Below are 23,026 nucleotides of genomic sequence, written 5' to 3'. Positions count from 1 at the left end.
CGTAACGCAGAAGCTGCAACAACTCAAGTGGAAGACTGTCGAGCACGCGCCCTGTAGTCATGACTCCAAAAAATTGTTCAAATGGCTCTAACTAAGCATTATGGGACTTAACATCTGAGCCGGCCGCGGTGGTCTAGCGGTTCTTGCGCTGCAGTCCGGAACCGCGGGACTGCTACGGTCGCAGGTTCGAATCCTGCCTCGGGCATGGGTGTGTGTGATGTCCTTAGGTTAGTTAGGTTTAAGTAGTTCTAAGTTCTATGGGACTTATGACCTAAGATGTTGAGTCCCATAGTGCTCAGAACCATTTGAACCATTTGAACTTAACATCTGAAGTCATCAGTCCCCTAGACTTAGAACTACTTAAACCTAACTAACCTAAGGACATCACACACAACCATGCTCGAGGCAGGATTCGAACCTGCGACGGTAGCAGCAGCGCGGTTCCGGACTCAAGCGCCTAGAACCGCTCGGCGGTTCCTTAACAAAGATCTTGAATACTCGATGGTTCCTGTCGGACGAGGATGTTCGGCAGGCAGTTGCTGACTTATTCACGCAGAAGGACACGATGATGTACCACACAGGTACCTCCAAAATGGTGTGTCGTTGGCATGATTACCTCGATGCTCACCGCATTAGCATACCAATTCTGGACTGTACGGCATTCCAACGGTAACTTTCTTTTGCCCCTTATACATGATATTAGACGCAAATAAGGACAATTCAGCACACCTTCGACTTACAAGGGCAACCGATTCGGCTCAAATTTGGCAGGTCGCTTGTGTACAACCTAAAACGAAGGTAATGTATTATGGCTCAAAACCCTCCCGTTTTTGAGAAAAGCACCTTAAAGGTTTTGACGGGCAATCGACTCAAAATTGGCGGGCTCGATAGATAATTGTAAATAGAGCATTTTTCATCGTCAGGTATGGGGTCCACAAATGCATACTTTTCGAGAAATCGAGGAAAGAAACTTCTGCAACTGCCGCTTATGTACTCACATGGTAAATGCTTTTCGCCGAGACGCCGATAGCGCAACGGCGCCATGCGAAGTGGCCGCGCGGTTTGAGGCGCTATGTCACGGACTGCGCGATCCCTCCCGCCGGAGGTTCAAGTTCTCCCTTGGGCATATGTGTGTGTGTTGTTCTTAGCATAAGATCGTTTAAGTAATGTATAAGTCTACGGACTGATGACCTTAGCAATTTGCTCCTTAGGATCTCTCACATATTTGACCTTTTAGCCGTCACGGTAGCTCAGCGTTTTCGGTCAGAGAGCTGGCTAGTCTCTGTAATAAAAAAACTGAGTGAAAGGATCAACAATGAACTTCAACGGATGTCATCTGACGTCCGCTACGACCAAATACAACGAACAATTACGAACAAAACGCAAAAAAAAGGCCAATGTAACTGGCTGGGAAGCAGAGAACCCGGGTTCGAATCTCGAGGAAACCTAGTGGATGTTATTCTTCTCGTTTGTATTTTTCCATATCTCAATTGATAGGGGTAGGAGGGTTAATAAGGTAAGTAAATCAATAAGAAATGATAAAAAGGTAGACAAATTTCTGAAACCTCTTGCGATAGTAAACAAGTAAAATGTTATCCCTGGTCACTGTTACGTGTCCTCATTTTTCTTCGGACAATTAGATGGATGGCACTTTTCTTATAAATATTCCAAACAAATAGACTCGCGGCACCAGGAACATCTAATGAATACAATATTTCGACAACTACACTGTCCATTCCGAAGAGTCTGCGGAAAGCAAACTTGGTTTACATTTAAAAATATGTCTTTTTCGGGAGTTAATTTTGATGCGTACCACGCTTACGATATCATTGCCTGAAAAATCGGTGCTGAAAGCTGGTTATGAATTATGCTGTGAATAATTATTGCATCGTGCAGTTGTGCAATTCACGCTGGGTTTCCATAAGCACAGTGCAGTTCTGAAGCCTCGGAATGTAGTTTTTAACCTGGCGACTGAAATAAACATCACACGGCTGGTACACAGGTGTGCAGTTTGGCGGTATTACTTTTTCGGTGAACGTCGGTTGACCCTCGTCATCTATAAACATGGTCTCATACGTTAGAGTATTAGTTTCTCCACCCCAGGAATCCAATATTAGACAAAACTTGTTATCAGCATCGTACGGTTTTAAAACATTCTCAAGTAATGTTCTTTAACTCGCATTTGTCAATTTCCCGGTTTTGGAGCAAGTAATGTAAACATTTTTCGACGAGTCGGTTAAGTGACTGACCTCTTCTATAACCCGAGGACCAAAATTAACATTCGTTTCTTTTAAACACAGGATGTTCCACAGGGTAATTTCAGCCACTTCTCGGAAACGATGTTCTTCCTCCGCGCACATTCACCCCCTTTCCTTGCGGATATATGAGAGTTGTACCGGATGTGTAGCCGTACAGTGTAATAGTTGCAAGTATAGTGTAATCTTATGTTTGTGCTGTATGATGATGAAGATGATGATGATGATGATGATGAAGATAAGAAAAAGAAGAGGGCGAAGCCCTGTATCGGCACATCTCGAGTAGCACGAAGAGGGCCGTCAAAATTAAGGCCCCATCCGACGGACGGATCACCGTGAGCTGCGTCACACGCACTCATTTCATTGAACCCTGCGCACATGTGTGGAACTTATTCGAGGAGATTCGCGCGAAGTCTTGTAATCAGGTACTTGCCGCCACCACATCTCCTCCTCTTTCCGGCCAAATACTACAGTAAAAACTTCGTCCAGCACCAGAACCAACTTACTCGCGAGTCGAGAGGTTCTGTACACGGATATCTAATAGGTTATTTACGCTGAAGGGCCAAAGAAATTGGTATAGACATGCGTACTCAAATACAGAGATACGTAAACATGCAGAATACGAGGCCGCGGTCGGCAACGCCTATATAAGACGACAAGTGTCTGGCACAGTTAGGTCGGTTACTGCTGCTACAGTGGCAGGTTATCAAGTTTTGAGTAAGTTTGAACGTGGTGTTATAGAAGGCGCACGAGCGATGGGATAGAGCATTCCGAGGTAGAGATGAAGCGGGGATTTTCCTGTACGACCATTGCACGAGTGTACCGTGAATAATAGCAATCCGGTAAAACATCAAATCTCCGACATCGCTGCGGCTGGAAAAAGATCCTGCAAGAACGGGACCAACAACGACTAAAGAGAATCGTTCAGCGTAACAGAAGTGCAACCCTTCCGCAGATTGCTGCAGATTTCAATGCTGGGCCATTAACATGTGTCAGGGTGCGAACCATTCAACGAAACATCTAGGTTTTCTTTCGGAGCCGGAGCCACATTCGTGAATCCTTGATGACTGTGAGACGCAAAGTTTTGCGCCTCACTTGGGTCCGTCAACACCGACATTGGACTGTTGACTATTGGAAACATGTTGCCTGGTCGGACGAGTCTCGTTTCAAATTGTATCGAGTGGATGGGTGTGTACTGGTTGGAGACACCCTCATGAATCCATGTACCCTGCATGTAAGCTGGGGACTGTTATAGCTGGTGGAGGCTCTGTAATGGTGTGGGGAGTGTGCACTTTGAGTGATATGGGACCCCTGATACGTCGAGATACGACTCTTGACAGGTGACACGTACGTAAGCATGCTGTTTGATCACCTGCATCCATTCATGTCGATTGTGCACTTCGGCAACTCCAGCAGGACAGTATGCAAGATCCCCTCGCTTCGAAACTGGTACTGTTATTACTCAGCTTAGCCGCGAGTCCGTAGAGGGTGGTATATGTGACGTACAGTGTAACTGGTCAGCATTTCCAACCGGGATTTGCGAGTGTTATTCGGACCTTCCATTATCCGCCTTGGTGGGTCGTGTCGTCGGGTTTCCTCTTAACTGTGCGCGGTGCAGCTCTCGTAAATGTCGTCCCGTGAAGATTCTTCATTGGCGCATTGGATGTCTCTGTTGGTGGAAGCTAATTATCTGAAATTGCTGTCGATCAACTTTGGGGTATCTATTTACTCGAAATTAACATTCAGAATACCGTACTATCCTGTTAGATCAAATATGAAACACTCATATCACAAACTACTCGTAACCGAGAGCATGGCTACCATCGAACAAGACAGGAAGAGCTCTTAACGCCGACTGCCGACTTTGGCGCGCAGTCCGTATCTCTTACTAGTTTCGTCACAGTTCGTGGATTTCCGATCAAGTTCGTACTTACTAATATATGCAGTTGTTAATGAACGGGTGTGAATTTTAACGAGGCAAAATTATGAAAAATAGTTTTAAACATCCAGAGGCTCCTCCTAGTATTCATGTTGCCATAAATGACTAATTATTGAATATAAATAAACAAAATCGGTGACTTAGGCGCCTAGATGGCAGTACTTCCCGTCATGTATATTTCCCAGGCTGACGCTTGTTGCTACGGTCCAGCGCCGAGCCCCACCCCACTACGCGCGACATATGGTAGCTTCGTCACCTAGCCAACCAGTGTGGGAAATGCTCTCCGACTCATGGCCGGCTACGGACTACAGCACTTCCTAACTATAGTGAATACATCAATAAGAGACAATAATTTATTAAAACTGGTAAAAATGTCTTCCTCACGTAAGAGGCACCTTACAAGTACGACACCCCATACGTTCAGGACTGCTGCAGAATGGCTCCAGGAACACTGTTCAGAGTTTAAACACTTCCGCTGGCCACCAAACTCCCCAGATATGAATATTATGGGATGCCTTGCAACGTGCTGTTCAGAAGAGATCAACACCCCCTCGTAGTCTTAACGGATTTATGGACAGCCGTGCAGGATTCATGCTGTCAATTCCCTGCAGCACTATTTGAGACATTAGTGGAGTCCATGCCACGTCGAGTTGCGGCACTTCTGCGTGCTCGCGGGGACCCTAGCAGGTGTACCAGTTTCTTTGGCTCTCCAGTGTATATTTATTGTGAACAATAATGGTCCTAAAACAGTCCCTCGAGGTACGGGCGATGTTACCTTCACGCCTGGAGTTTCTTCTCAGTGAAGAACGAGTAGCTGCAATAACAAACCATTCTTTCGGCTGCTTTGCGTGCAGCTGTCGTAGAGGTGTTGAACTCCAGCCACGCCTAAGTCTGCTGGCAGGCGATGAAAGCAGGCGAGGAGCTAGCAGCCAGCCCGCGCTCTATTAAAAAGAGCCGCCAGCGAGGGCGTCCGGCAGAGTGGGAACGATGACGCGGCCGTGGGCATTAGTATTCCGGGAATGGCGGCGTTACGTCAGAAACGAGGCTCCCGCCCCGCTTCGACCCGCCCGAGCCGCGGCTATAGCTAGCTGTATGCCAAGGCCGGCGCCTTGCGCAAACGCCGGCCGCGGCCGTACATACCACGGAGCCGCTCCCGCCTCCCTCGCCGGCCGGCCCAGTCCCAGTTTCCGTCCGCGATCGTGAGATCATTTCCAAAGCGGGATACCACAGCTACCTGCCCGGCCAGAGATGAAAGACGCGGGGTGTGGGCTGCGTAACCTCTCTGAAACAGGCGAAGGACGCCGCGCTGCATTCATAGTTAACATCGGCTCAGGCGAAAGGCTCTAGCTCGGCGTAGTCTCTGGGACCTCTGATGTGTAGGGTGGATCGGAGGAATGAGGGAGAGTGCCATTGCGCGCAGTTTATACAACAACCTGCCAGAGCTGTGACAGTTTTGTTTAAAACGTCCACAATGATTCAAATTGTTAACTACACTAGTATTTTAATGTTATGAAATCGAACTTCCTTGCGAAGGCAGCACTGTATAAAACATTCTCGGTTTACTAGCCGCGTCAAGTCTCGAGCTTCGACGAAATCCTCAATTGTGTCTGTCAGGAACTACTGACTGTCATGGCTGCTGGTGTGGTTATCATGTACAGCCCATAGAATGGCTTGTGGTTGGTCGGCCTACGTCATCGTTACGTCACACTACCAGAGATAGTGTCAGTGTCTGCACTTGCGGCGCCACCGCTTTTGTAGGAAAGTAAACGATTCAGCGGCTTTGTCTATCTGACCGCGGAAGCCAGCTCTGGTCTAATAAGGTAAGAGATGAGGAGGTTCTACAGAATAATATGGGTAAATCAACAATAAGAACAAGTGACAGAATGAAAGCATGTGTTTTTAGAAATTAGCGAATAATTTACATTGTGCGTGAGGGAACTGAAGAGGGCACAAACTGTAGGTGGAGGTAGAGACAGGAGCACATCCAACAAGTAACTGAGGGCGTTGGCTGCAAGTGCTGCTCTGAGGTGAAGAGTTTGCTACAGGAGAATAATTCGTGGTGGGAGGCATCAAACCAGTCAGTATACTGATTAAATTTGTAGGAGGGCGGAAACATTTACGCTGACGGAAAATGGGATGGAGAGACCAGGTGGACAAGGATCATCAGATACTTGGAGCAGGGGAAGAGGATGTCAAGGACTGGACGCTGTGGAGGAGGCTGCTTGAAGAGGCGTTTAACCGACTCGGTTTGTGGAGCCAGGAGGTTAAGAATGTACAGTGTCTGTACACATACTGGCGCTAGTCAAACGACAGACAAGCGTAGTATTATCCTACTCATTCACAAAAAATGTTCAAATGCGTGTGAAATCTTATGAGACTTAACTGCTAAGGTCATCAGTCCCTAAGCTTACACACTACTTAACCTAAATTATCCTAAGGACAAACACACACACCCATGCCCGAGGTATGACTCGAACCTCCGCCGGGACCAGCCGTACAGTCCATGACTGCAGCGCCTGAGACCGCTCGGCTAATCCCGCGCGGCTACTCATTCACATTTCGTCACTAGTTACATCACACATTCACACACTTCTCTCTCTCTCTCTCTCTCTCTCTCTCTCTCTCTCTCTCATCCTTTCGGCTGACTAGGACACCATAGCGTTAGTTCCGCACATTACCCTCTTCATATTTTCTCATATCTGTGTCTGAGAAACTGAGTCAAAGTCACTCCGTATAAAAAGAAATCTTGAATTCAGGAAGCTGAAACTAGATCAGTATTCCTATCACAGATATCGAGTCTTCAGTTTTCCAGTAACACAAATTACTTGTTACTGTAAAATGACAGAGGCGCTTACATGTTTACAAACACTACTGCGTGCTAAATAATATTTGACTGTATAGGATGCATTATGTAAGAGACATGTTTTAACCAACATTTTAAATATGGTGAATGTAGTGCGCTTTTATTTCTTTGCGCAGTCTGTTATACGGTTTGATTATCTAGGAGAAAATAGTGTTGCGGGTTTTTCGTTTTTTTTCCGTAAACGTAAAGTCAGTTCGTTTCTTGTTCCATGGTCATGGATTCAACTGTTAGTGCCACTATTACTAACGCTTTATTTAACGCGCATAATGCATTCGTTGACGTGCCTACATAATGCGATAGGAATACCTAATTTTTTTAACACGTGGTTATAGCGTGCCAGATTTCTATTTTTGATTATAATTATTGTCTCCCTTTTGAATAATTTATTATTTTGCCCCTGTTCTGTGCATTTGGTCGCCGAAAAGCGATTCCTTAGCACGCTAAAATAGTACCGGCATGTCATTTGCGGAGTTGTAGTGCATTGTTTTCGACACCTCACCCACTGGGTCTGATTTAAATATTTTCAAAATTTACAGACGTATTTCATGTGAACCCACTTCCAGTTCAATACGTTATTTAGCGTCCGTTGCTACCTCCCTCACACCTCTCACTGAATCTGAGTAGAGAAGCACTAATGAAGATCTCGTCTGCAGAGAGGTAGCCAAGCACACTTCTACCGCTCTCCGGCAATTACAGTTCATTGGACGTGACAGGAAGAGCTGAACATCCCGCCACTGGTTGGAGAATACGACTGGAAGAACGTGTTCCGCCCTATGGAGCTCACTGGATAAATTAGTCAGATAAGAGCAGCGGCTGCCCGTCTTCCAGTGGGGACGGCGTGCTTGGAGGTTACCGGGGACGTCTTTTATTGGCTCGTCAGCCCACTTTCACCTGCAGACCAGGCGGCTGGATTCTCGTTCAGTGCTACGAGTCTGTCTGCGTTCTGCCGTCTCGCACAGCTAAAGGCGGGTGCACACTAGACCAACAAACGACAACCAATCTCTTCGTTATTAGAATTATATTAATACCGTCAGCTGCGCACGGGCGTTGATGTAGATCAACGGGCACAGGTGAAAATGTGTGCCCCGACCGGGACTCGACCCCGGGATCTCGTGCTTACATGGCAGATGCTCTATCCCTCTGAGCCACCGAGGGCACAGATGATAGTGTGACTGCAGGGCCTATCTCGCGCACACCTCCAGCGAGACTCACATTCTCACCTTGTATGTCCACACACTACATTCGTAGTGTCACCACCCCAACACACTCATGACTCGTGGAAGACATTCTTCCAAGTCCCGTAAGAGTTTGGGGAATATACACTCCTGGAAATGGAAAAAAGAACACATTGACACCGGTGTGTCAGACCCACCATACTTGCTCCGGACACTGCGAGAGGGCTGTACAAGCAATGATCACACGCACGGCACAGCGGACACACCAGGAACCGCGGTGTTGGCCGTCGAATGGCGCTAGCTGCGCAGCATTTGTGCACCGCCGCCGTCAGTGTCAGCCAGTTTGCCGTGGCATACGGAGCTCCATCGCAGTCTTTAACACTGGTAGCATGCCGCGACAGCGTGGACGTGAACCGTATGTGCAGTTGACGGACTTTGAGCGAGGGCGTATAGTGGGCTTGCGGGAGGCCGGGTGGACGTACCGCCGAATTGCTCAACACGTGGGGCGTGAGGTCTGCACAGTACATCGATGTTGTCGCCAGTGGTCGGCGGAAGGTGCACGTGCCCGTCGACCTGGGACCGGACCGCAGCGACGCACGGATGCACGCCAAGACCGTAGGATCCTACGCAGTGCCGTAGGGGACCGCACCGCCACTTCCCAGCAAATTAGGGACACTGTTGCTCCTGGGGTATCGGCGAGGACCATTCGCAACCGTCTCCATGAAGCTGGGCTACGGTCCCGCACACCGTTAGGCCGTCTTCCGCTCACGCCCCAACATCGTGCAGCCCGCCTCCAGTGGTGTCGCGACAGGCGTGAATGGAGGGACGAATGGAAACGTGTCGTCTTCAGCGATGAGAGTCGCTTCTGCCTTGGTGCCAATGATGGTCGTATGCGTGTTTGGCGCCGTGCAGGTGAGCGCCACAATCAGGACTGCATACGACCGAGGCACACAGGGCCAACACCCGGCATCATGGTGTGGGGAGCGATCTCCTACACTGGCCGTACACCACTGGTGATCGTCGAGGGGACACTGAATAGTGCACGGTACATCCAAACCGTCATCGAACCCATCGTTCTACCATTCCTAGACCGGCAAGGGAACTTGCTGTTCCAACAGGACAATGCACGTCCGCATGTATCCCGTGCCACCCAACGTGCTCTAGAAGGTGTAAGTCAACTACCCTGGCCAGCAAGATCTCCGGATCTGTCCCCCATTGAGCATGTTTGGGACTGGATGAAGCGTCGTCTCACGCGGTCTGCACGTCCAGCACGAACGCTGGTCCAACTGAGGCGCCAGGTGGAAATGGCATGGCAAGCCGTTCCACAGGACTACATCCAGCATCTCTACGATCGTCTCCATGGGAGAATAGCAGCCTGCATTGCTGCGAAAGGTGGATATACACTGTACTAGTGCCGACATTGTGCATGCTCTGTTGCCTGTGTCTATGTGCCTGTGGTTCTGTCAGTGTGATCATGTGATGTATCTAACCCCAGGAATGTGTCAATAAAGTTTCCCCTTCCTGGGACAATGAATTCACGGTGTTCCTATTTCAATTTCCAGGAGTGTATGTACATCCGCACAGAAGAAGGAGGTCATGGCCGGTTTCGCCAGAACTGTATACTTATATGGGTATGGTGCTTGTTCTTTCAGACGTGTTGGGGTGGGACACAACGAATGTAGTGTGTGGACATACAAGATGAGAATGTGAGTCTCGCGGGAGGCGTGCGCGAGATAGTCCCTGCAGTCGCACCATCATCTGTGCCCTCGGTGGCTCGGATGGATAGAGCGTCTGCCATGTAAGCAGGAGATCCCGGGTTCGAGTCCCGGTCGGGGCACACATTTTCACCTGTGCCCGTTGATCTATATCAACGCCCGTGCGCAGCTGACGGTATTAATATAATTCTAATTTCGTTCTAGACGGCTGCAGGTCATCAATGGTGTCTGTTCTTTCGGACATGTCCGAAAGAGCAGACACCATATCCATATAAGTATATAATCTCTTCGTTGGCCGAAATTTGCTTAGTGTGTACGGGCGAAAAATCGGAGCCAACGAAGCAGTTCGCCTTGGTTGCGGCTCGGACTGCCAGCGGTAACATCAAAGAGTTGGCTCCGGTTTAGGCTTTGGACTGAGCTCCTAGTGTGGACGCCGGGCCGAATGTTCAGTGGTTCAGTATCGATTTGCTGTGTTTATCCTGTTTAAAAATACTGGAGTATTGAACAGAATATTGACATAGCATTGAAGCTGGCAGTAATAACCTGAACGTGAATGTTTATGGGATCCTACGAAGTGCGATTTTAAGAACGAATTGATAAGTTTAATAGCCTGGAGAGAAAGAAGTGAGCTGGTAGAGAATAATATGTGCACGACGCGAAAAAGAAAATTGAATCCTTATGGATATCTTTTTACTGCAGGTACATCTCTTCTAAAAGACGTATCATCTCTGGAAATTTTAGGGCTTACACAGTTAAATAACAATTCGAAATCTGTAGCTCTAATTCGCAAAAATTTCAGTTCAGCTTCAAGGTGAGGCTTTAATTTTGCCCCACCGCACTGGTCTCTTCTTTTTAAAAGAGACGTCCACCGGCGTCATTTCTTCTTCTTCTTCTTTTTCTGGTAACAGCTTCTTGCATTAAAATAAATGCTGCACATGCGACGACTGCAAAATCCTCCTATTCCCTCATAATATCGGCCGGTGAAACTGTTATTAAAAGGCCGGCCGGGGTGGCCGAGCGGTTCTAGGCGCTACAGTCTGGAACCGCGCGACCGCTACGGTCGCAGGTTCGAATCCTGCCTCGGGCATGGATATTTGTGATGTCCTTAGGTTAGTTAGGTTTAAGTAGTTCTAAGTTCTAGGGGACTGATGACCTTAGAAGTTAAGTGCCATAGTGCTCAGAGCCATTTGAACCATTTGTTATTAAAATGCTTCTTCATAACACTATTGACATGGGAGCAATCTCGACAGGTTATTAGAGCCAACTACAATTCCACATGGCTGAATCCTCGAGTCCCAGCCACCTGGTTTGCTGAGGATGACAGCTCGAACGCCAATGCACTGACGATCAACGTCGGCCGAATACAAAGGCTGCCTTCTCTGGCATAGTGTATAGCTGTCTTAAGAGTGACAAAACAGCACTTTTATTTTTCGCAGGCGTTTTGTTATATTCCCCTTAGATATTGTCAAGCACATTCGAACATACATTGTTGCACATGGAAGTGAGACTGTGAGGTGTAGCGGTTTTGAGTGCAGTATGCAATTATTGTTAGTTACCTTTATGTGAATACTTCCGTTATTGTACTAGAAGAGAAAATAGTGGTCAGCATAATTTCTTTATTTACTTATTTAAATGTTAAGAAGGAAATTCGAATGTAGTTTGTCCATGTATCTCACTTGCGCTGATGTGTAGTAAACTATTTACAGTTACATACATATGTTGGGAGAATATCATACAATGCCACGGACTTATAAAAGGAGGCTTGGTGTTCTTCCGATGTGCAGTTATGACTCTCAGAATCTTGAAAAGGCGGCTGCTGCTATAAGAGCAGGTGGAATTTCGTGCAGAAAGGCATCAAGCAGATTTAAAACACCACGTTCGACATTAGAGAATAAACACATAACTGGAAGAAAACAGCTGAATAGACAGTTTGTGGGAATCGTAACGGAAGTGTGTAGAAAGTAAGTGGAAATCAGGTTTCTCTGTCCATATCAGTACAGCAAATTTATGTTTATTTTTCCTGAGATTCCAGATGATGATATCGTAGACTAACATCAAATTGTCCAAGTGTTACCGATTCCCAGAGAAGAAAAGGCTAAGTTATTATTCAAAAATGTTCAAATGTGTGTGAAATCTTATGGGACTTAACTGCTAAGGTCATCAGTCCCTAAGCTTACATACTACGTAATCTAAATTATCCGAATGACAAATACACACACCCATGCCCGATGGAGGTCTCGAAACTCCGCCGGGACCAGCCGCGCATCCATGACTGCAGCGCCTTCGACAGCTCGGCTAATCACGCGCGGCTAAGTTTTTATTCGTAGAGAAGATATTGTACATTTGTGATTTATGCAATTAGTAGATTGTCAGCATTAATCAAATATTTTCTAAATATGTGTGTCAAAGTTTTTCTGAACATGTGTCATGCTTTCTGAAGACGTGAAATTATTTTTTTGCCACGTGTTAAATATTTTCTAAACATGTAAAAAGAATTCCTGAGCATGTGTATTTTATAAAAAAAGATGGTGTGTGTCCTAAATAACTCATTATATGGAGTAATATGGTACCTAGTATGGAAATTCAATGAACGTCTGAAATTACAGTATCAGACAGGGTAACATTGGACAGTTTTAGCTGATAGGATCTGGTTACTTAAATAATGTTTACCGTCATATTCTTTGATTACATAAGTTTTCAGTGTCATTCCAAATCTGTCGCAGTTTTTGTTGCGTGAATTTAGTATTCTTTGTGAAGCTACCTGAAATAATATTAAAATTACGTCCGATATTACCCCACGTTACGGTATTTGTGTTCAGTTAGCTGCTACCACGCAGATTGTTGTTATCAGTTAAAGCAAGTTATGTATGACTATTGTTTGAAGTGCGTGAGAGAGCACTAACGGACATTGGAAGATCCACAGAACAGCAGATAAATCAAACTGTGTATTCCTTCTTTCCTGCGACCGGCATCTTTATCCAGATACGCAAATATCTGAAGCCGCATTCCGAGCAACGTGTCGGTTTGGAACGGTTCACTTGTTATCGTCGGTGGCGCTGCTGCGGCTGACGCAAGCAGGCGTGTCCAGGAAGGGACGCAGGGCGCGGCGCTGAAGGGCTTGAAAGGGCTGGGCAGCTGATAGGACCGGCTGGCAGCCGTCGGAAGGGCGAGCCGTCCCCTGATAGCGGTATCTGGCCGCCAGGGCCGTAGGGCGGGGCGCAGATGCGAGGGCCGAGCCCTGCGCCGCTACACTGTGCAAACACCACACAGCCTGTCCTCTGTACGGGAGCAATCAGACTGCGGAATATCTAGAGTTGTGGCAGACGCCTTGTATTTTCTCTATCCGCAAGAGCGGCGCTCTACCAAAACTGCGTTTCGGTATGTTGGTACACTATATAAATGACGTAGTAAGTAGCAGGATTACCGGTAGTATTGCTAGGGAAAGAAACATAAATTAATGCGTAAAAGAGATTTTTTTTTATTTTGCACATAATTAGAACCGCACATCATTCAGTGTTTGTCCACTGTGTCTTTTATATCCTTACAGAATGTATAATGTAATTTATAAGGTATAAGAATAAATTGATTACGTATCGTCTGCCCTTTTATGTAGCCAAGACATTTAACTTTTGGTGCAAGTACAGCTTACATGCACAAATATAACAAAATTTATATAATTATCGTTGTTAATTTGTAATCAGTAGAACGTTCTTGCCGCGCGGGATTAGCCGAGCGGTCTCAGGCGCTGCAGTCATGGACTGTGCGGTTGGTCCCGGCGGAGGTTCGAGTCCTCCCTCGGACATGGGTGTGTGTGTGTTTGTCCTTAGGATAATTTAGGTTAAGTAGTGTGTAAGCTTAGGCACTGATGGCCTTAGCAGTTAAGTCCCATAAGATTTAACACACATTTGAACATTTGATAAAGCACGTAAAACAACCAAACGAACTATTTTTACGCAGATACGAAGTCTTACTAGAACAGTGAAGATATTTTTGTGAATAAAAATGGAAATATCGTAGTTTCCAGTTGCACACGGGATCATAATCATAACCCAATGAATTTTTACATTACAAAACTCATAAAATACTTCATGTATATTTAGAACATCCCGTTACTCATATTTGCACTCAATCATCATCGATGACCAAACATTTTATGAGTTTGGGTGCAAGCTACAAAATAAAAATCCCACCGACTTCATTATTTAAATCTTTAGTATTGTTGTCCACTGCCTTAATTTTACACACTATCAAAACTAGTAACACTGTGCTGGATTTGAACTGCGTGATAGACGCACCAAGTTTTCCCACGTAGGAGGCACCTAACAGTCTATGCCAAGGCAATTGTTTCAATATCATTAGTTTCACAACAGTTCTTTTTGCACAGTTCATACACTGCCTAAACTTCGGAAGTCGATATCTCTCTCTATTACTTCCTTGATACTGATTATTGATTAACTGGCCAACGATAGCCGGCCAGGGTGGCCGAGGGTTCTAGGCGCTACAGTCTGGAACCGCGCGACCGCTACGGTCGCAGGTTCGAATCCTGCCTCGGGCATGGATGTGTGTGATGTCCTTAGGTTAGTTAGGTTTAAGTAGTTCTAAGTTCTAGGGGACTGATGACCTCAGAAGTTGAAGTCCCATAACGCTCAGAGTCATTTTTGAACCTACGAAATACGAAATGGATAACAACAATGGGAAATTTTGTTGAACTAATGTTTTGCCTACAGCTTTGGGATTAAAACAATGTTCACACGGAGGCTTAAATGAAACCATGTTGACCTAAAACTGTTTCGTTTTTCATGCTGTTTGTACGGGCCAGCCGAACATGGTCTTCAGTCATTACGCAGAAATAAGTGGCTCAAGTCAAGAAACTGACTGGTTTCGTATTGATGTTTCGAAAATGGGTCCATAGCATTTTAGGAAAAAATTATGCAGATACTTGAGGATTGTACATCGAGTATTTTGACAAGAGGAACGAATGGTCGGGAATGCACAATTCAGGGGGCATGAGGTCATGAGCGAGTAGTATGTGCAAGGCACATGTTTGTAAACTGCTTTTTTCACAACAAACAACTGACCACTGCACAAACATAGGTGGCTCTACCTTGAAAAATAACATGTTGTCTTCTGCGATGTGTCACAGCGTACACCTTCATTTAAAGCTAATCCCGCACCTCCATTTAAAGCTAATGCCGCGCGGCCGTGCTTTATCGAACACAGCTGTTGTCATTTCTAAATTTGAAATATTTCGTGAGCATGTTAGCACGAAAGAGAACTTTAATATAGGAAGCGGGGGAGCGAGAGTGAGAAGAGAAAGCCATTCACGGCAGACACCACCGCAGCCATGGGTTCTACACATACAAACGCTCATTTGGAAGCTGCGGAAGACGTTCATCCGCAAGAGTTTAAAAATTCCCACTAAATCTGACAATAAGATATCTGTACAAAATGAGAAGAATGAAATAAAGAATACTTATGAAATTCCCTGACAGATAAAAACTGCGGGCTGGCCCGGGCCTCGAACCTGGAACCTTTGCCTTTCGCGTGAAAGTGCTCTGCCTACTGAACTATCCAAGCACGACACACAACCTGCCCTCACAGCTTTACTCCCGCCATTATCTCACCTCGTACGTTCTACAGAACATAGTATATGCTTTCTTTCTGGGGTGCTAGTCCAGCAAGATTCGCAGGCGAACTTCTGTGAAGTTTGGAAGGTATTGGCGAAAGCAAACCTGTGCGGGCGAGTCGTGAGTAGTGCTTGGGTAGATCAGCGAAAATAATGTAAATAAATATGCGCCCATACCCCTATCAAGAAAACAACATAAATAATAAATTTGCAAAATTTCGTGTGGAAAGCTGAGAGTGCTGGAAGTGATAGGATGGGAGATGTGTGTGTGTGTGTGTGGGGGTGTCTGTGTGTGTTTTAGGGCTGTTGATAAAATATATTCGGTGTTTATTCACCGATATATCGATACCGAAATGGCAATACTGAGTGCCGATATTTTTATTTTGTATTACATTCTTTCGCCATTTTCGATAAATATTTGAAGTTGTTCTTTTGAAATTGTAGTAGAACATGAGTTTACTTTCACTGTGTGAAGGAGTCTTTCTACTTTTTGGGCTTTCATCACTTCCAGTATTTCTCATTGACTGTGTGAAACAATTATAGATGGCACAGCACAAAGAAGTAGTCCGATTGCTTTGGGGTGGTGGCAGTGTGAATGGAATAACTAGCACACCAGTTGCGTTAAAAACAATTTTTAACGCAGATAGTGTGTTATTTCTTCACATCGGCATTCCTCAAAAACAGTTTCTGCCACTGATGAACAAAAATCTAAATGACAAGATTTGTCTTTGTGTTGGGCGGGGACGTGTGGGGTGGAAATCGGCGCTCGGCGGTACCAACACAAACTGCAACGTTTAACTTCACCACACAATTTTGACGGTCGCAGGTTCGAATCCTGCCTCGGGCATGGATGTGTGTGATGTCCTTAGGTTAGTTAGGTTTAAGTAGTTCTAAGTTCTAGGGGACTGATGACCACAGATATTAAGTGCCATAGTGCTCAGAGCCTTTTTGAACAATTTTGACACTACAGCTGCTAAGCCGCTGGCGTTTGCAGAAATGAAAAAACAGAGAAATCGACGTGAAGTATTCCAGACAAATCCGATGTAACGACGACGGACCCATCGAGCACCTTCTGTTGTGCGACTTACATGCAGTTACCATGGTTAGCAAAGTGGTTACCGCCAAGCGTGAGCTTGCATCGTTTTCCGTTGAATTCACGCTGTAAGGCTGACAAACAGGCCGCTAGCTTGTTGATGTCCAGAGTATCTAATAATAATTCAATACTTCAATATACAGCTCTAACACTGGCGGTATATTTACAATGTGCAGCTGATATTTTTTTAGCCGGTACGTCGATATTTTTTATGTCGATGTAGTCCGCCACGGTAGCTGAGTGGTCAGCGTGACAGACTGTCAATCCTAAGGGCCCGGGTTCGATTCCCGGCTGGGTCGGAGATTTTCTCCGCTCAGGGACTGGGTGTTGTGTTGTCCTAATCATCATCATTTCATCCCCATCGACGCGCAAGTCGCCGAAGTGGCGTCAAATCGAAAGACCTGCACCAGGCGAACGGTCTACCCGACGGGAGGCCCTAGCCACACGACATTTCCATTATGTCGATGTATCGATAACACTGTTGATATATCAGTGCCGATAGTGATATTTTCTAAAATATTGATATATCAGACTCCCGCTATTTTTAAAAATATCGAAAGTCCTAGAGTGTGTGACTAAGTAGGTGCATAAGTAGGTGCTGTCGTGTGTTAAAATGTAAAGCGAAAAACACTTTATTTCAAGGAACAAACCCAATCTATTGAGGTATTGAAATCGCTGGCTCAGAACCGAACAAAGACGATACAATACAGCCAGAAGTAAAATATGTAGACTTCGTGTTCTAGCAAAGTTTATGTGACATTGTGTAAAAGATGTCTACGATTCCAGATAAAGGTTTTGTAAGGCAGCACATGTTTGCGTTGGCATTTTTTTTTAGTTCCACCTGGGACCACCTACAGTATTAACCACGCGTCCTTAAGAGAGCCTTTCTCGGGTGTGATGTAGGACCTATGCACGATGTTGCATTGGCGGTTTATGGAAACAGAATAAGCTCCTCTGCAGCTATGGTAGTATTAGAAGTACTGTGCTGTTATAAACCTAACTGCGGGGAGCTATTAAGGCTTTTCAGGAAAAGCTACGAGGAACTCGATTTTCTACCAAATGCCTGAATGCGTCGTTATAGCTATTTCGACAAAAGAATCGCTTTGTATAGCCCATTGCGATATGAATATTAGAACCTCTATAATCCGATAATAAAGTCGCACAGAGACAGTACTAATTCCTAGAACACGGCCTCTCAGATAGAGAAGTGTGTGTGTGTGTGTGTGTGTGTGTGTGTGTGTGTGTGTCTGTGTGCGCGTGTGTGTGTGTTTGTCGTGTAGTAAAATGTCACCTCACGCTTCCCATAATTCCTTCCAAATGAAATGCGAATAACAATTTTCATTTGCAGTAATTACGATAAGAAAAATGCCAACAATTGTTTAACGCTCATTTGAAGATTAATCTCGTACAACACGAACATGTGATTGTAAACGCATCATTGAAATCAGTCGGCAACACCGAGACTTGTCATTGAATCGCGTTTATCGACTGGAGTAGCTCTTGTAGCACACATAAGACTAGCGTTCTCATTAAGACGTTGAGGCGGCCGCCATATTCATCCCCCGGGCTGTCATTCCTCGTTAGTGCGGCAGTGGTTTTGGCGCGTGTGCGCAATGAAGTGCGTGCGGAGCGGTGACCCAGTATCTGCGCGTGGGCCCGCGCCTCTAATTCGCCGTCGCATTCCGGGCACTTGTCGCGTGGCGTCACATCCGGCCGCCGGCCGCTGCGGCAGGACGACGCGCCGGCTACTCCCGAGGGCCTGCCGAGAGATTTCGCCTGATGTCATGCAGCCCACACAACATAACTGTCACGCGTTTCCTTCTTCATGTCGCTTCTCGAGCGCAGTCAGCATGGACAATGAATATGCTCCTGCAGCGTTATCGATGGGAAGTGTTCGATTACCCACAATGCAGCCGGTAATTGGCTCCCCCTGAGTTTCATCTCCGCTCAGACGAACCGCTGGGTATGAAGACAACGTTTTGGCACAGACAACGAGCTGTAGTCCAGTGCGGAGAATTGGCAGAAAGCACAGGCGGCTGCCTTTTATGACGAGGGTATTGGAAAGCCGGCACAACGTTATGACAAATGTCTAAGACAGAGCGGAGACTCTGTAGAGATGTAGCTGGAAGGTGTAGCTAACTGTTGCAAAACATTTTTGATTTGTCACAGTGGTACCCATTTCGTGGCAGATTAGACCTTACTTTCTGAACAACCCCGTATAAAAAGAAAGAAGAAAGGAAGATTAGGGTTTACTGTCCCATTGGCAACAGGTTTATTAGGGACGGTTGTATTACTACAGTAGGTATTCTTTGTGCTGCAGTGATCAATTAATCTGCGCCTGCTGACCCCTCGATTCCCTTTAGAACCATTAAAAGTACTACAATCCAATTGTAGTGTAGCTAGTTATTCCAATTCACGCAATAAGTGCGTGTGATTAGAAATCTTCAGCTGTTTAAAGCAGGAGGTAGAGAGCGAGAGAATCACTAATAATTATTTTCACTTGACTATTTTCTCGTCGTCTATTGTCGGTTCTTCCTTTTCTTGGAACAGTAGTGTAGCTTGTTGATTCCTTCATGCTAAAGTTGCAAAGAGATGTGTGGGTGTGATTTATCCATACATTAAATCAGTAATACCATGAAGCAGGAAGGTAATTTCCCTTCAGACTTAATTTGTTTCACATTTTGTTGTCTCCAGAGTTTAACACACTTCTTTTGATTCGCCATTACTGCATACAACCGCTTAGTGCCTGTGTAATGAAGATGAAGATGCATGATAAGTGTCCAAGAAAGAGAGTGACTGCTCCTTTAGACATGCATGCATGCCTGGAAAAAAAGGCAAGCCGTGACGCATGGACGACGCCACATGGAAGTTTGGGTCTGGCAGTGATTCGTACACGGACAGTCGACGCAATTAAGGCAACCGCAAGCGTAAAGCAGAAATTCGGGTTCGAGTCCCAGTGTGGCAGAAGTTTTCAGTGTCGTCGTTCCAATATACAACCCATGGTGGCTCATATTCGTAGTTAGAATACATTTCCTGTATAACTTGTTATATCTCACTACAATAACTTTTTTATAATTCCTTCGCGCCAAAACGTGACACGCACTTCGTGTGGAGAAGGACAATGATATAACAATTTCAGAACCTAGATACGATTACATAATTGATAAAATCAATGTCTTTGACCAAAGAATTGCAGCAGCTTCATATATCATGAAAACAGTAAGGAATACTATCTTCTATTGATTTTGTCTTTTTGAACAATAGTGGAAAGCGTGAAGTATTAGTATGATTCTGAATCTAAATATCCTCGATTTTAAAACATGAACAAAACTGTGAAGTACGTCAGAAATAGAAAAATAATTATGTTATTAATAAATCAGTTAATCTTATATCAGCATCATGCTTCATAAGTGTACAATCTCATCAAAATTAGAGAAAATGTACAGTTTGCGGTCTGTGGACCGTGTTTTCTGAATTGTAATGTATCAGGTTATCCGATAGTTGATGAAAAATAGGTATATTGACCATTTCCATTGCAACATACATCTACAACTACCCTCTGCAAACTAACGTACAGTTTGTCGCGAAGGCTACATAGTGTTTCAGAACCATTTACCTCCTTCCTATTCCATTCATGAATGAGCCCCACCCGGATAGCCGAGTGCGTTAACGCGCCCCTTCCAAGTTTGGGGAGGAGAGCTAGTCCCGGATCGAATATGCCTCGGGTATTAACGACGAGGGCTGGTGACCCAACCAGCCTGCATGTGGGTTTTGTGGGTTGTAGGAGTTTTCCCACACCCAGCTACTGGAGGTAAACACCTGAATGAGCCCCACCCGGATAGCCGAGTGCGTTAACGCGCCCCTTCCAAGTTTGGGGAGGAGAGCTAGTCCCGGATCGAATATGCCTCGGGTATTAACGACGAGGGGTGGTGACCCAACCAGCCTGCATGTGGGTTTTGTGGGTTGTAGGAGTTTTCCCACACCCAGCTACTGGAGGTAAACACCTGGCTGGTACGCACGTCCTGTCTCAGTTACGCGCTAGACAAATATTTAGAAAAAGTTTTCACACTTTCACCTGAGAGTTGCTCCAGACCCAGACAGATGAGGTACACAGATTCCGTCCCGGGGGGAGTGTTGGTGTCAGGAAGGGCAGCCGGCCAACACTTGTCAGTAACACTGCCAACAGTGGCAAGCACACAGGACTCGCATTCGGGACGACGGCGGTTCAAATCCACGTCCGACCATCCTGATTTGGAATGATAATTAAATCAAGATCCTAAGCTGTCGACAGGCGTAGATATACATCAACGGCGTCAGTCGAAAGTGTGTGGCCCGACTGGGAGTCTACCCCGGGATCTCCTGCTTACATGGCAGACACTCTGACTCACCGAGGGCACAGACGATAGTGCGACTGCAGGAATTTACCCCTTGCACGCTCCCCGTGAGGCCTACCTTCCCAACTTAACGTCCAAACACTACATTCGTAGTGTCCCTGCCCATTACACTCATTACTCGCGGCAGACAATCTTACCGAGTCCCGTAAGAGTTTGGGCAATGTGTGTGCAAGTTCAAATGGTTCAAATGGCTCTCAGCACTATGGGACTTAACATCTGAGGTCATCAGTCCCCTAGAACTTAGAGCTACTTAAACCTAACTAACCTAAGGACATCAGACACATCCATGCCCGAGGCAGGATTCGAACCTGCGACCGTAGCGGTCGCGCGGTTCGAGACTGAAGCGCCTAGAACCGCTCGGCCACTCCGTCCGGCTGTGCAAGGTCAATGGCCGGTTTGCCTTAACTATATGAAGATGGTATCCGTTCTTTCGGACATGTCCGAAAGAACAGATACGATCTTCATATCCTGATTTGGGTTTGCCGTTATTTCCCTAAATCGCTCGAGACGGGATGGTTCCTCTGAAATGGGCACGGCCGATTTCCTTCACCATCCTTTCGCAAACCGAGTTTTTGCTCCATCTCGAGTGACTTCACTGTCGATGGGAAGTTAACTAAACTTCCCTCATCAACATTCTCCAAACCCAGCAATAAGTACCTGACATTGTAAGAAGGACAGCGACCTCTACATCAGTATAAAAAAGCTTCCACAATAGAGGTTTTATTGCACGCATCCCAGTTCATACATATCCTGACTACTAGTTTGAGCAAGGTCATATTGTCATTTTCAGATCACCAGATATGAGAATTGTAAACCCCCTATGCCTGGCACTTTACCATCAGGCCATCGAAAACATGGACGTAAACACACCACCATGCAACACCAAATACACTAAAATAAAAGCCATACTGTATCAGTAAGGCACAGAGGTGCCAAATAAGTCAGATAAAGCACACGAGGGGAATGTGCTTGTATTTAGTGTGGCATGGGAGTGCCTTTTCTGTGGCTTTACCTCCATGTTTTCAGCGACTAGATGGTAGTGTGCCACACGTAGTGACTTTCTAATTCTAGTATATAATGATCTGAAGATGAAATATAACTGTGCGGAAAGTAGCAATCAGGATATGTATCAACTGCGATATGGTAATAAAAGTTATATCTTGGCATCTTTTTTACATCCATATAACAATGCCGACTTCGTAGAGGAAGGGGGACGTCAAGGTAGAGGAAGAAGAAGATGATTCCATTCATGAACGGTACGTGGGAAGAAAGGTTATCGGTACGCTTTTGTATAAGTCGGAATTTCTCTAATTTTTGCGTCTTGGTCTTTACGCGAAATGTGCAAGATGTTTCTCGAAGAATAGTAAAAATTATAGGAGCAGCTAATTTTATCTCATCATGAGAATGAGTGCACTCTTTTTCAGTCCTCACAAGAAAAAATCAGTGGCACTACCTGGAATCGAACCATGGTCTACCGCATGGCAGACACGCTTACCACTCAGCAACAGAGGAGTACTTCAGACGTTAATAGGATACTTAGGAGTAGTCTAAGGATGGGGCTTCATCTCGGTGCAGTTTCCTTACTCGAATCACGATCAGATATTTACATTATCGGCAGTTTTTAAGCTATTTGATTTTCTATATCGCTTTACACGTGTAAACTCGAGTGCAGTCCTGAGATATTGTCCACGACGCTTTCACCTGGCAAGCATTTGCATGTCTGCTAGGAGACTTATTTCGTCTGCGGACGAGTGTAGCAATCTTGCGTGGTTTATAGCCCGTAAATCACTTTTATTTCTCGCCGCAAAGAGCCTTTCACTAATTTTACGCACGGTGGAAAGCACGGAGAGGTAATATTAGCTTCGCTTTTACTTTTCATAAACGTCAGGGCAGTGGACAGTCACATTTAAGTTGGCTAACCGCGTTACTGATAGCGAAGCGAATACTGCGCCACAGTCAGCCACAC

At 45.7% G+C, this 23,026-nt stretch overlaps 1 protein-coding gene and 1 non-coding gene across 2 annotated transcripts in view; both read left to right on the top strand.

Annotated features, from left to right (window-relative positions):
• The window catches only part of LOC126174843 (ankyrin-2-like), a 310,128-nt gene that overhangs the window by 46,743 nt on the left and 240,359 nt on the right, over nucleotides 1-23,026 (top strand). The gene's annotated exons all lie outside the window — the stretch shown is intronic.
• Nucleotides 9,995-10,069, top strand: Trnat-ugu (transfer RNA threonine (anticodon UGU)). The gene has a single exon. It is a non-coding gene; the product is annotated as a tRNA-Thr (tRNA).

The sequence above is a fragment of the Schistocerca cancellata genome, chromosome 1 (genome assembly GCF_023864275.1).
Source record: "Schistocerca cancellata isolate TAMUIC-IGC-003103 chromosome 1, iqSchCanc2.1, whole genome shotgun sequence".
In the NCBI taxonomy this organism is placed as follows: domain Eukaryota; kingdom Metazoa; phylum Arthropoda; class Insecta; order Orthoptera; family Acrididae; genus Schistocerca; species Schistocerca cancellata.
The sequence above is the reverse complement of the archived record's forward strand: the minus strand, read 5'-3'. Positions and strand labels throughout refer to the sequence as shown.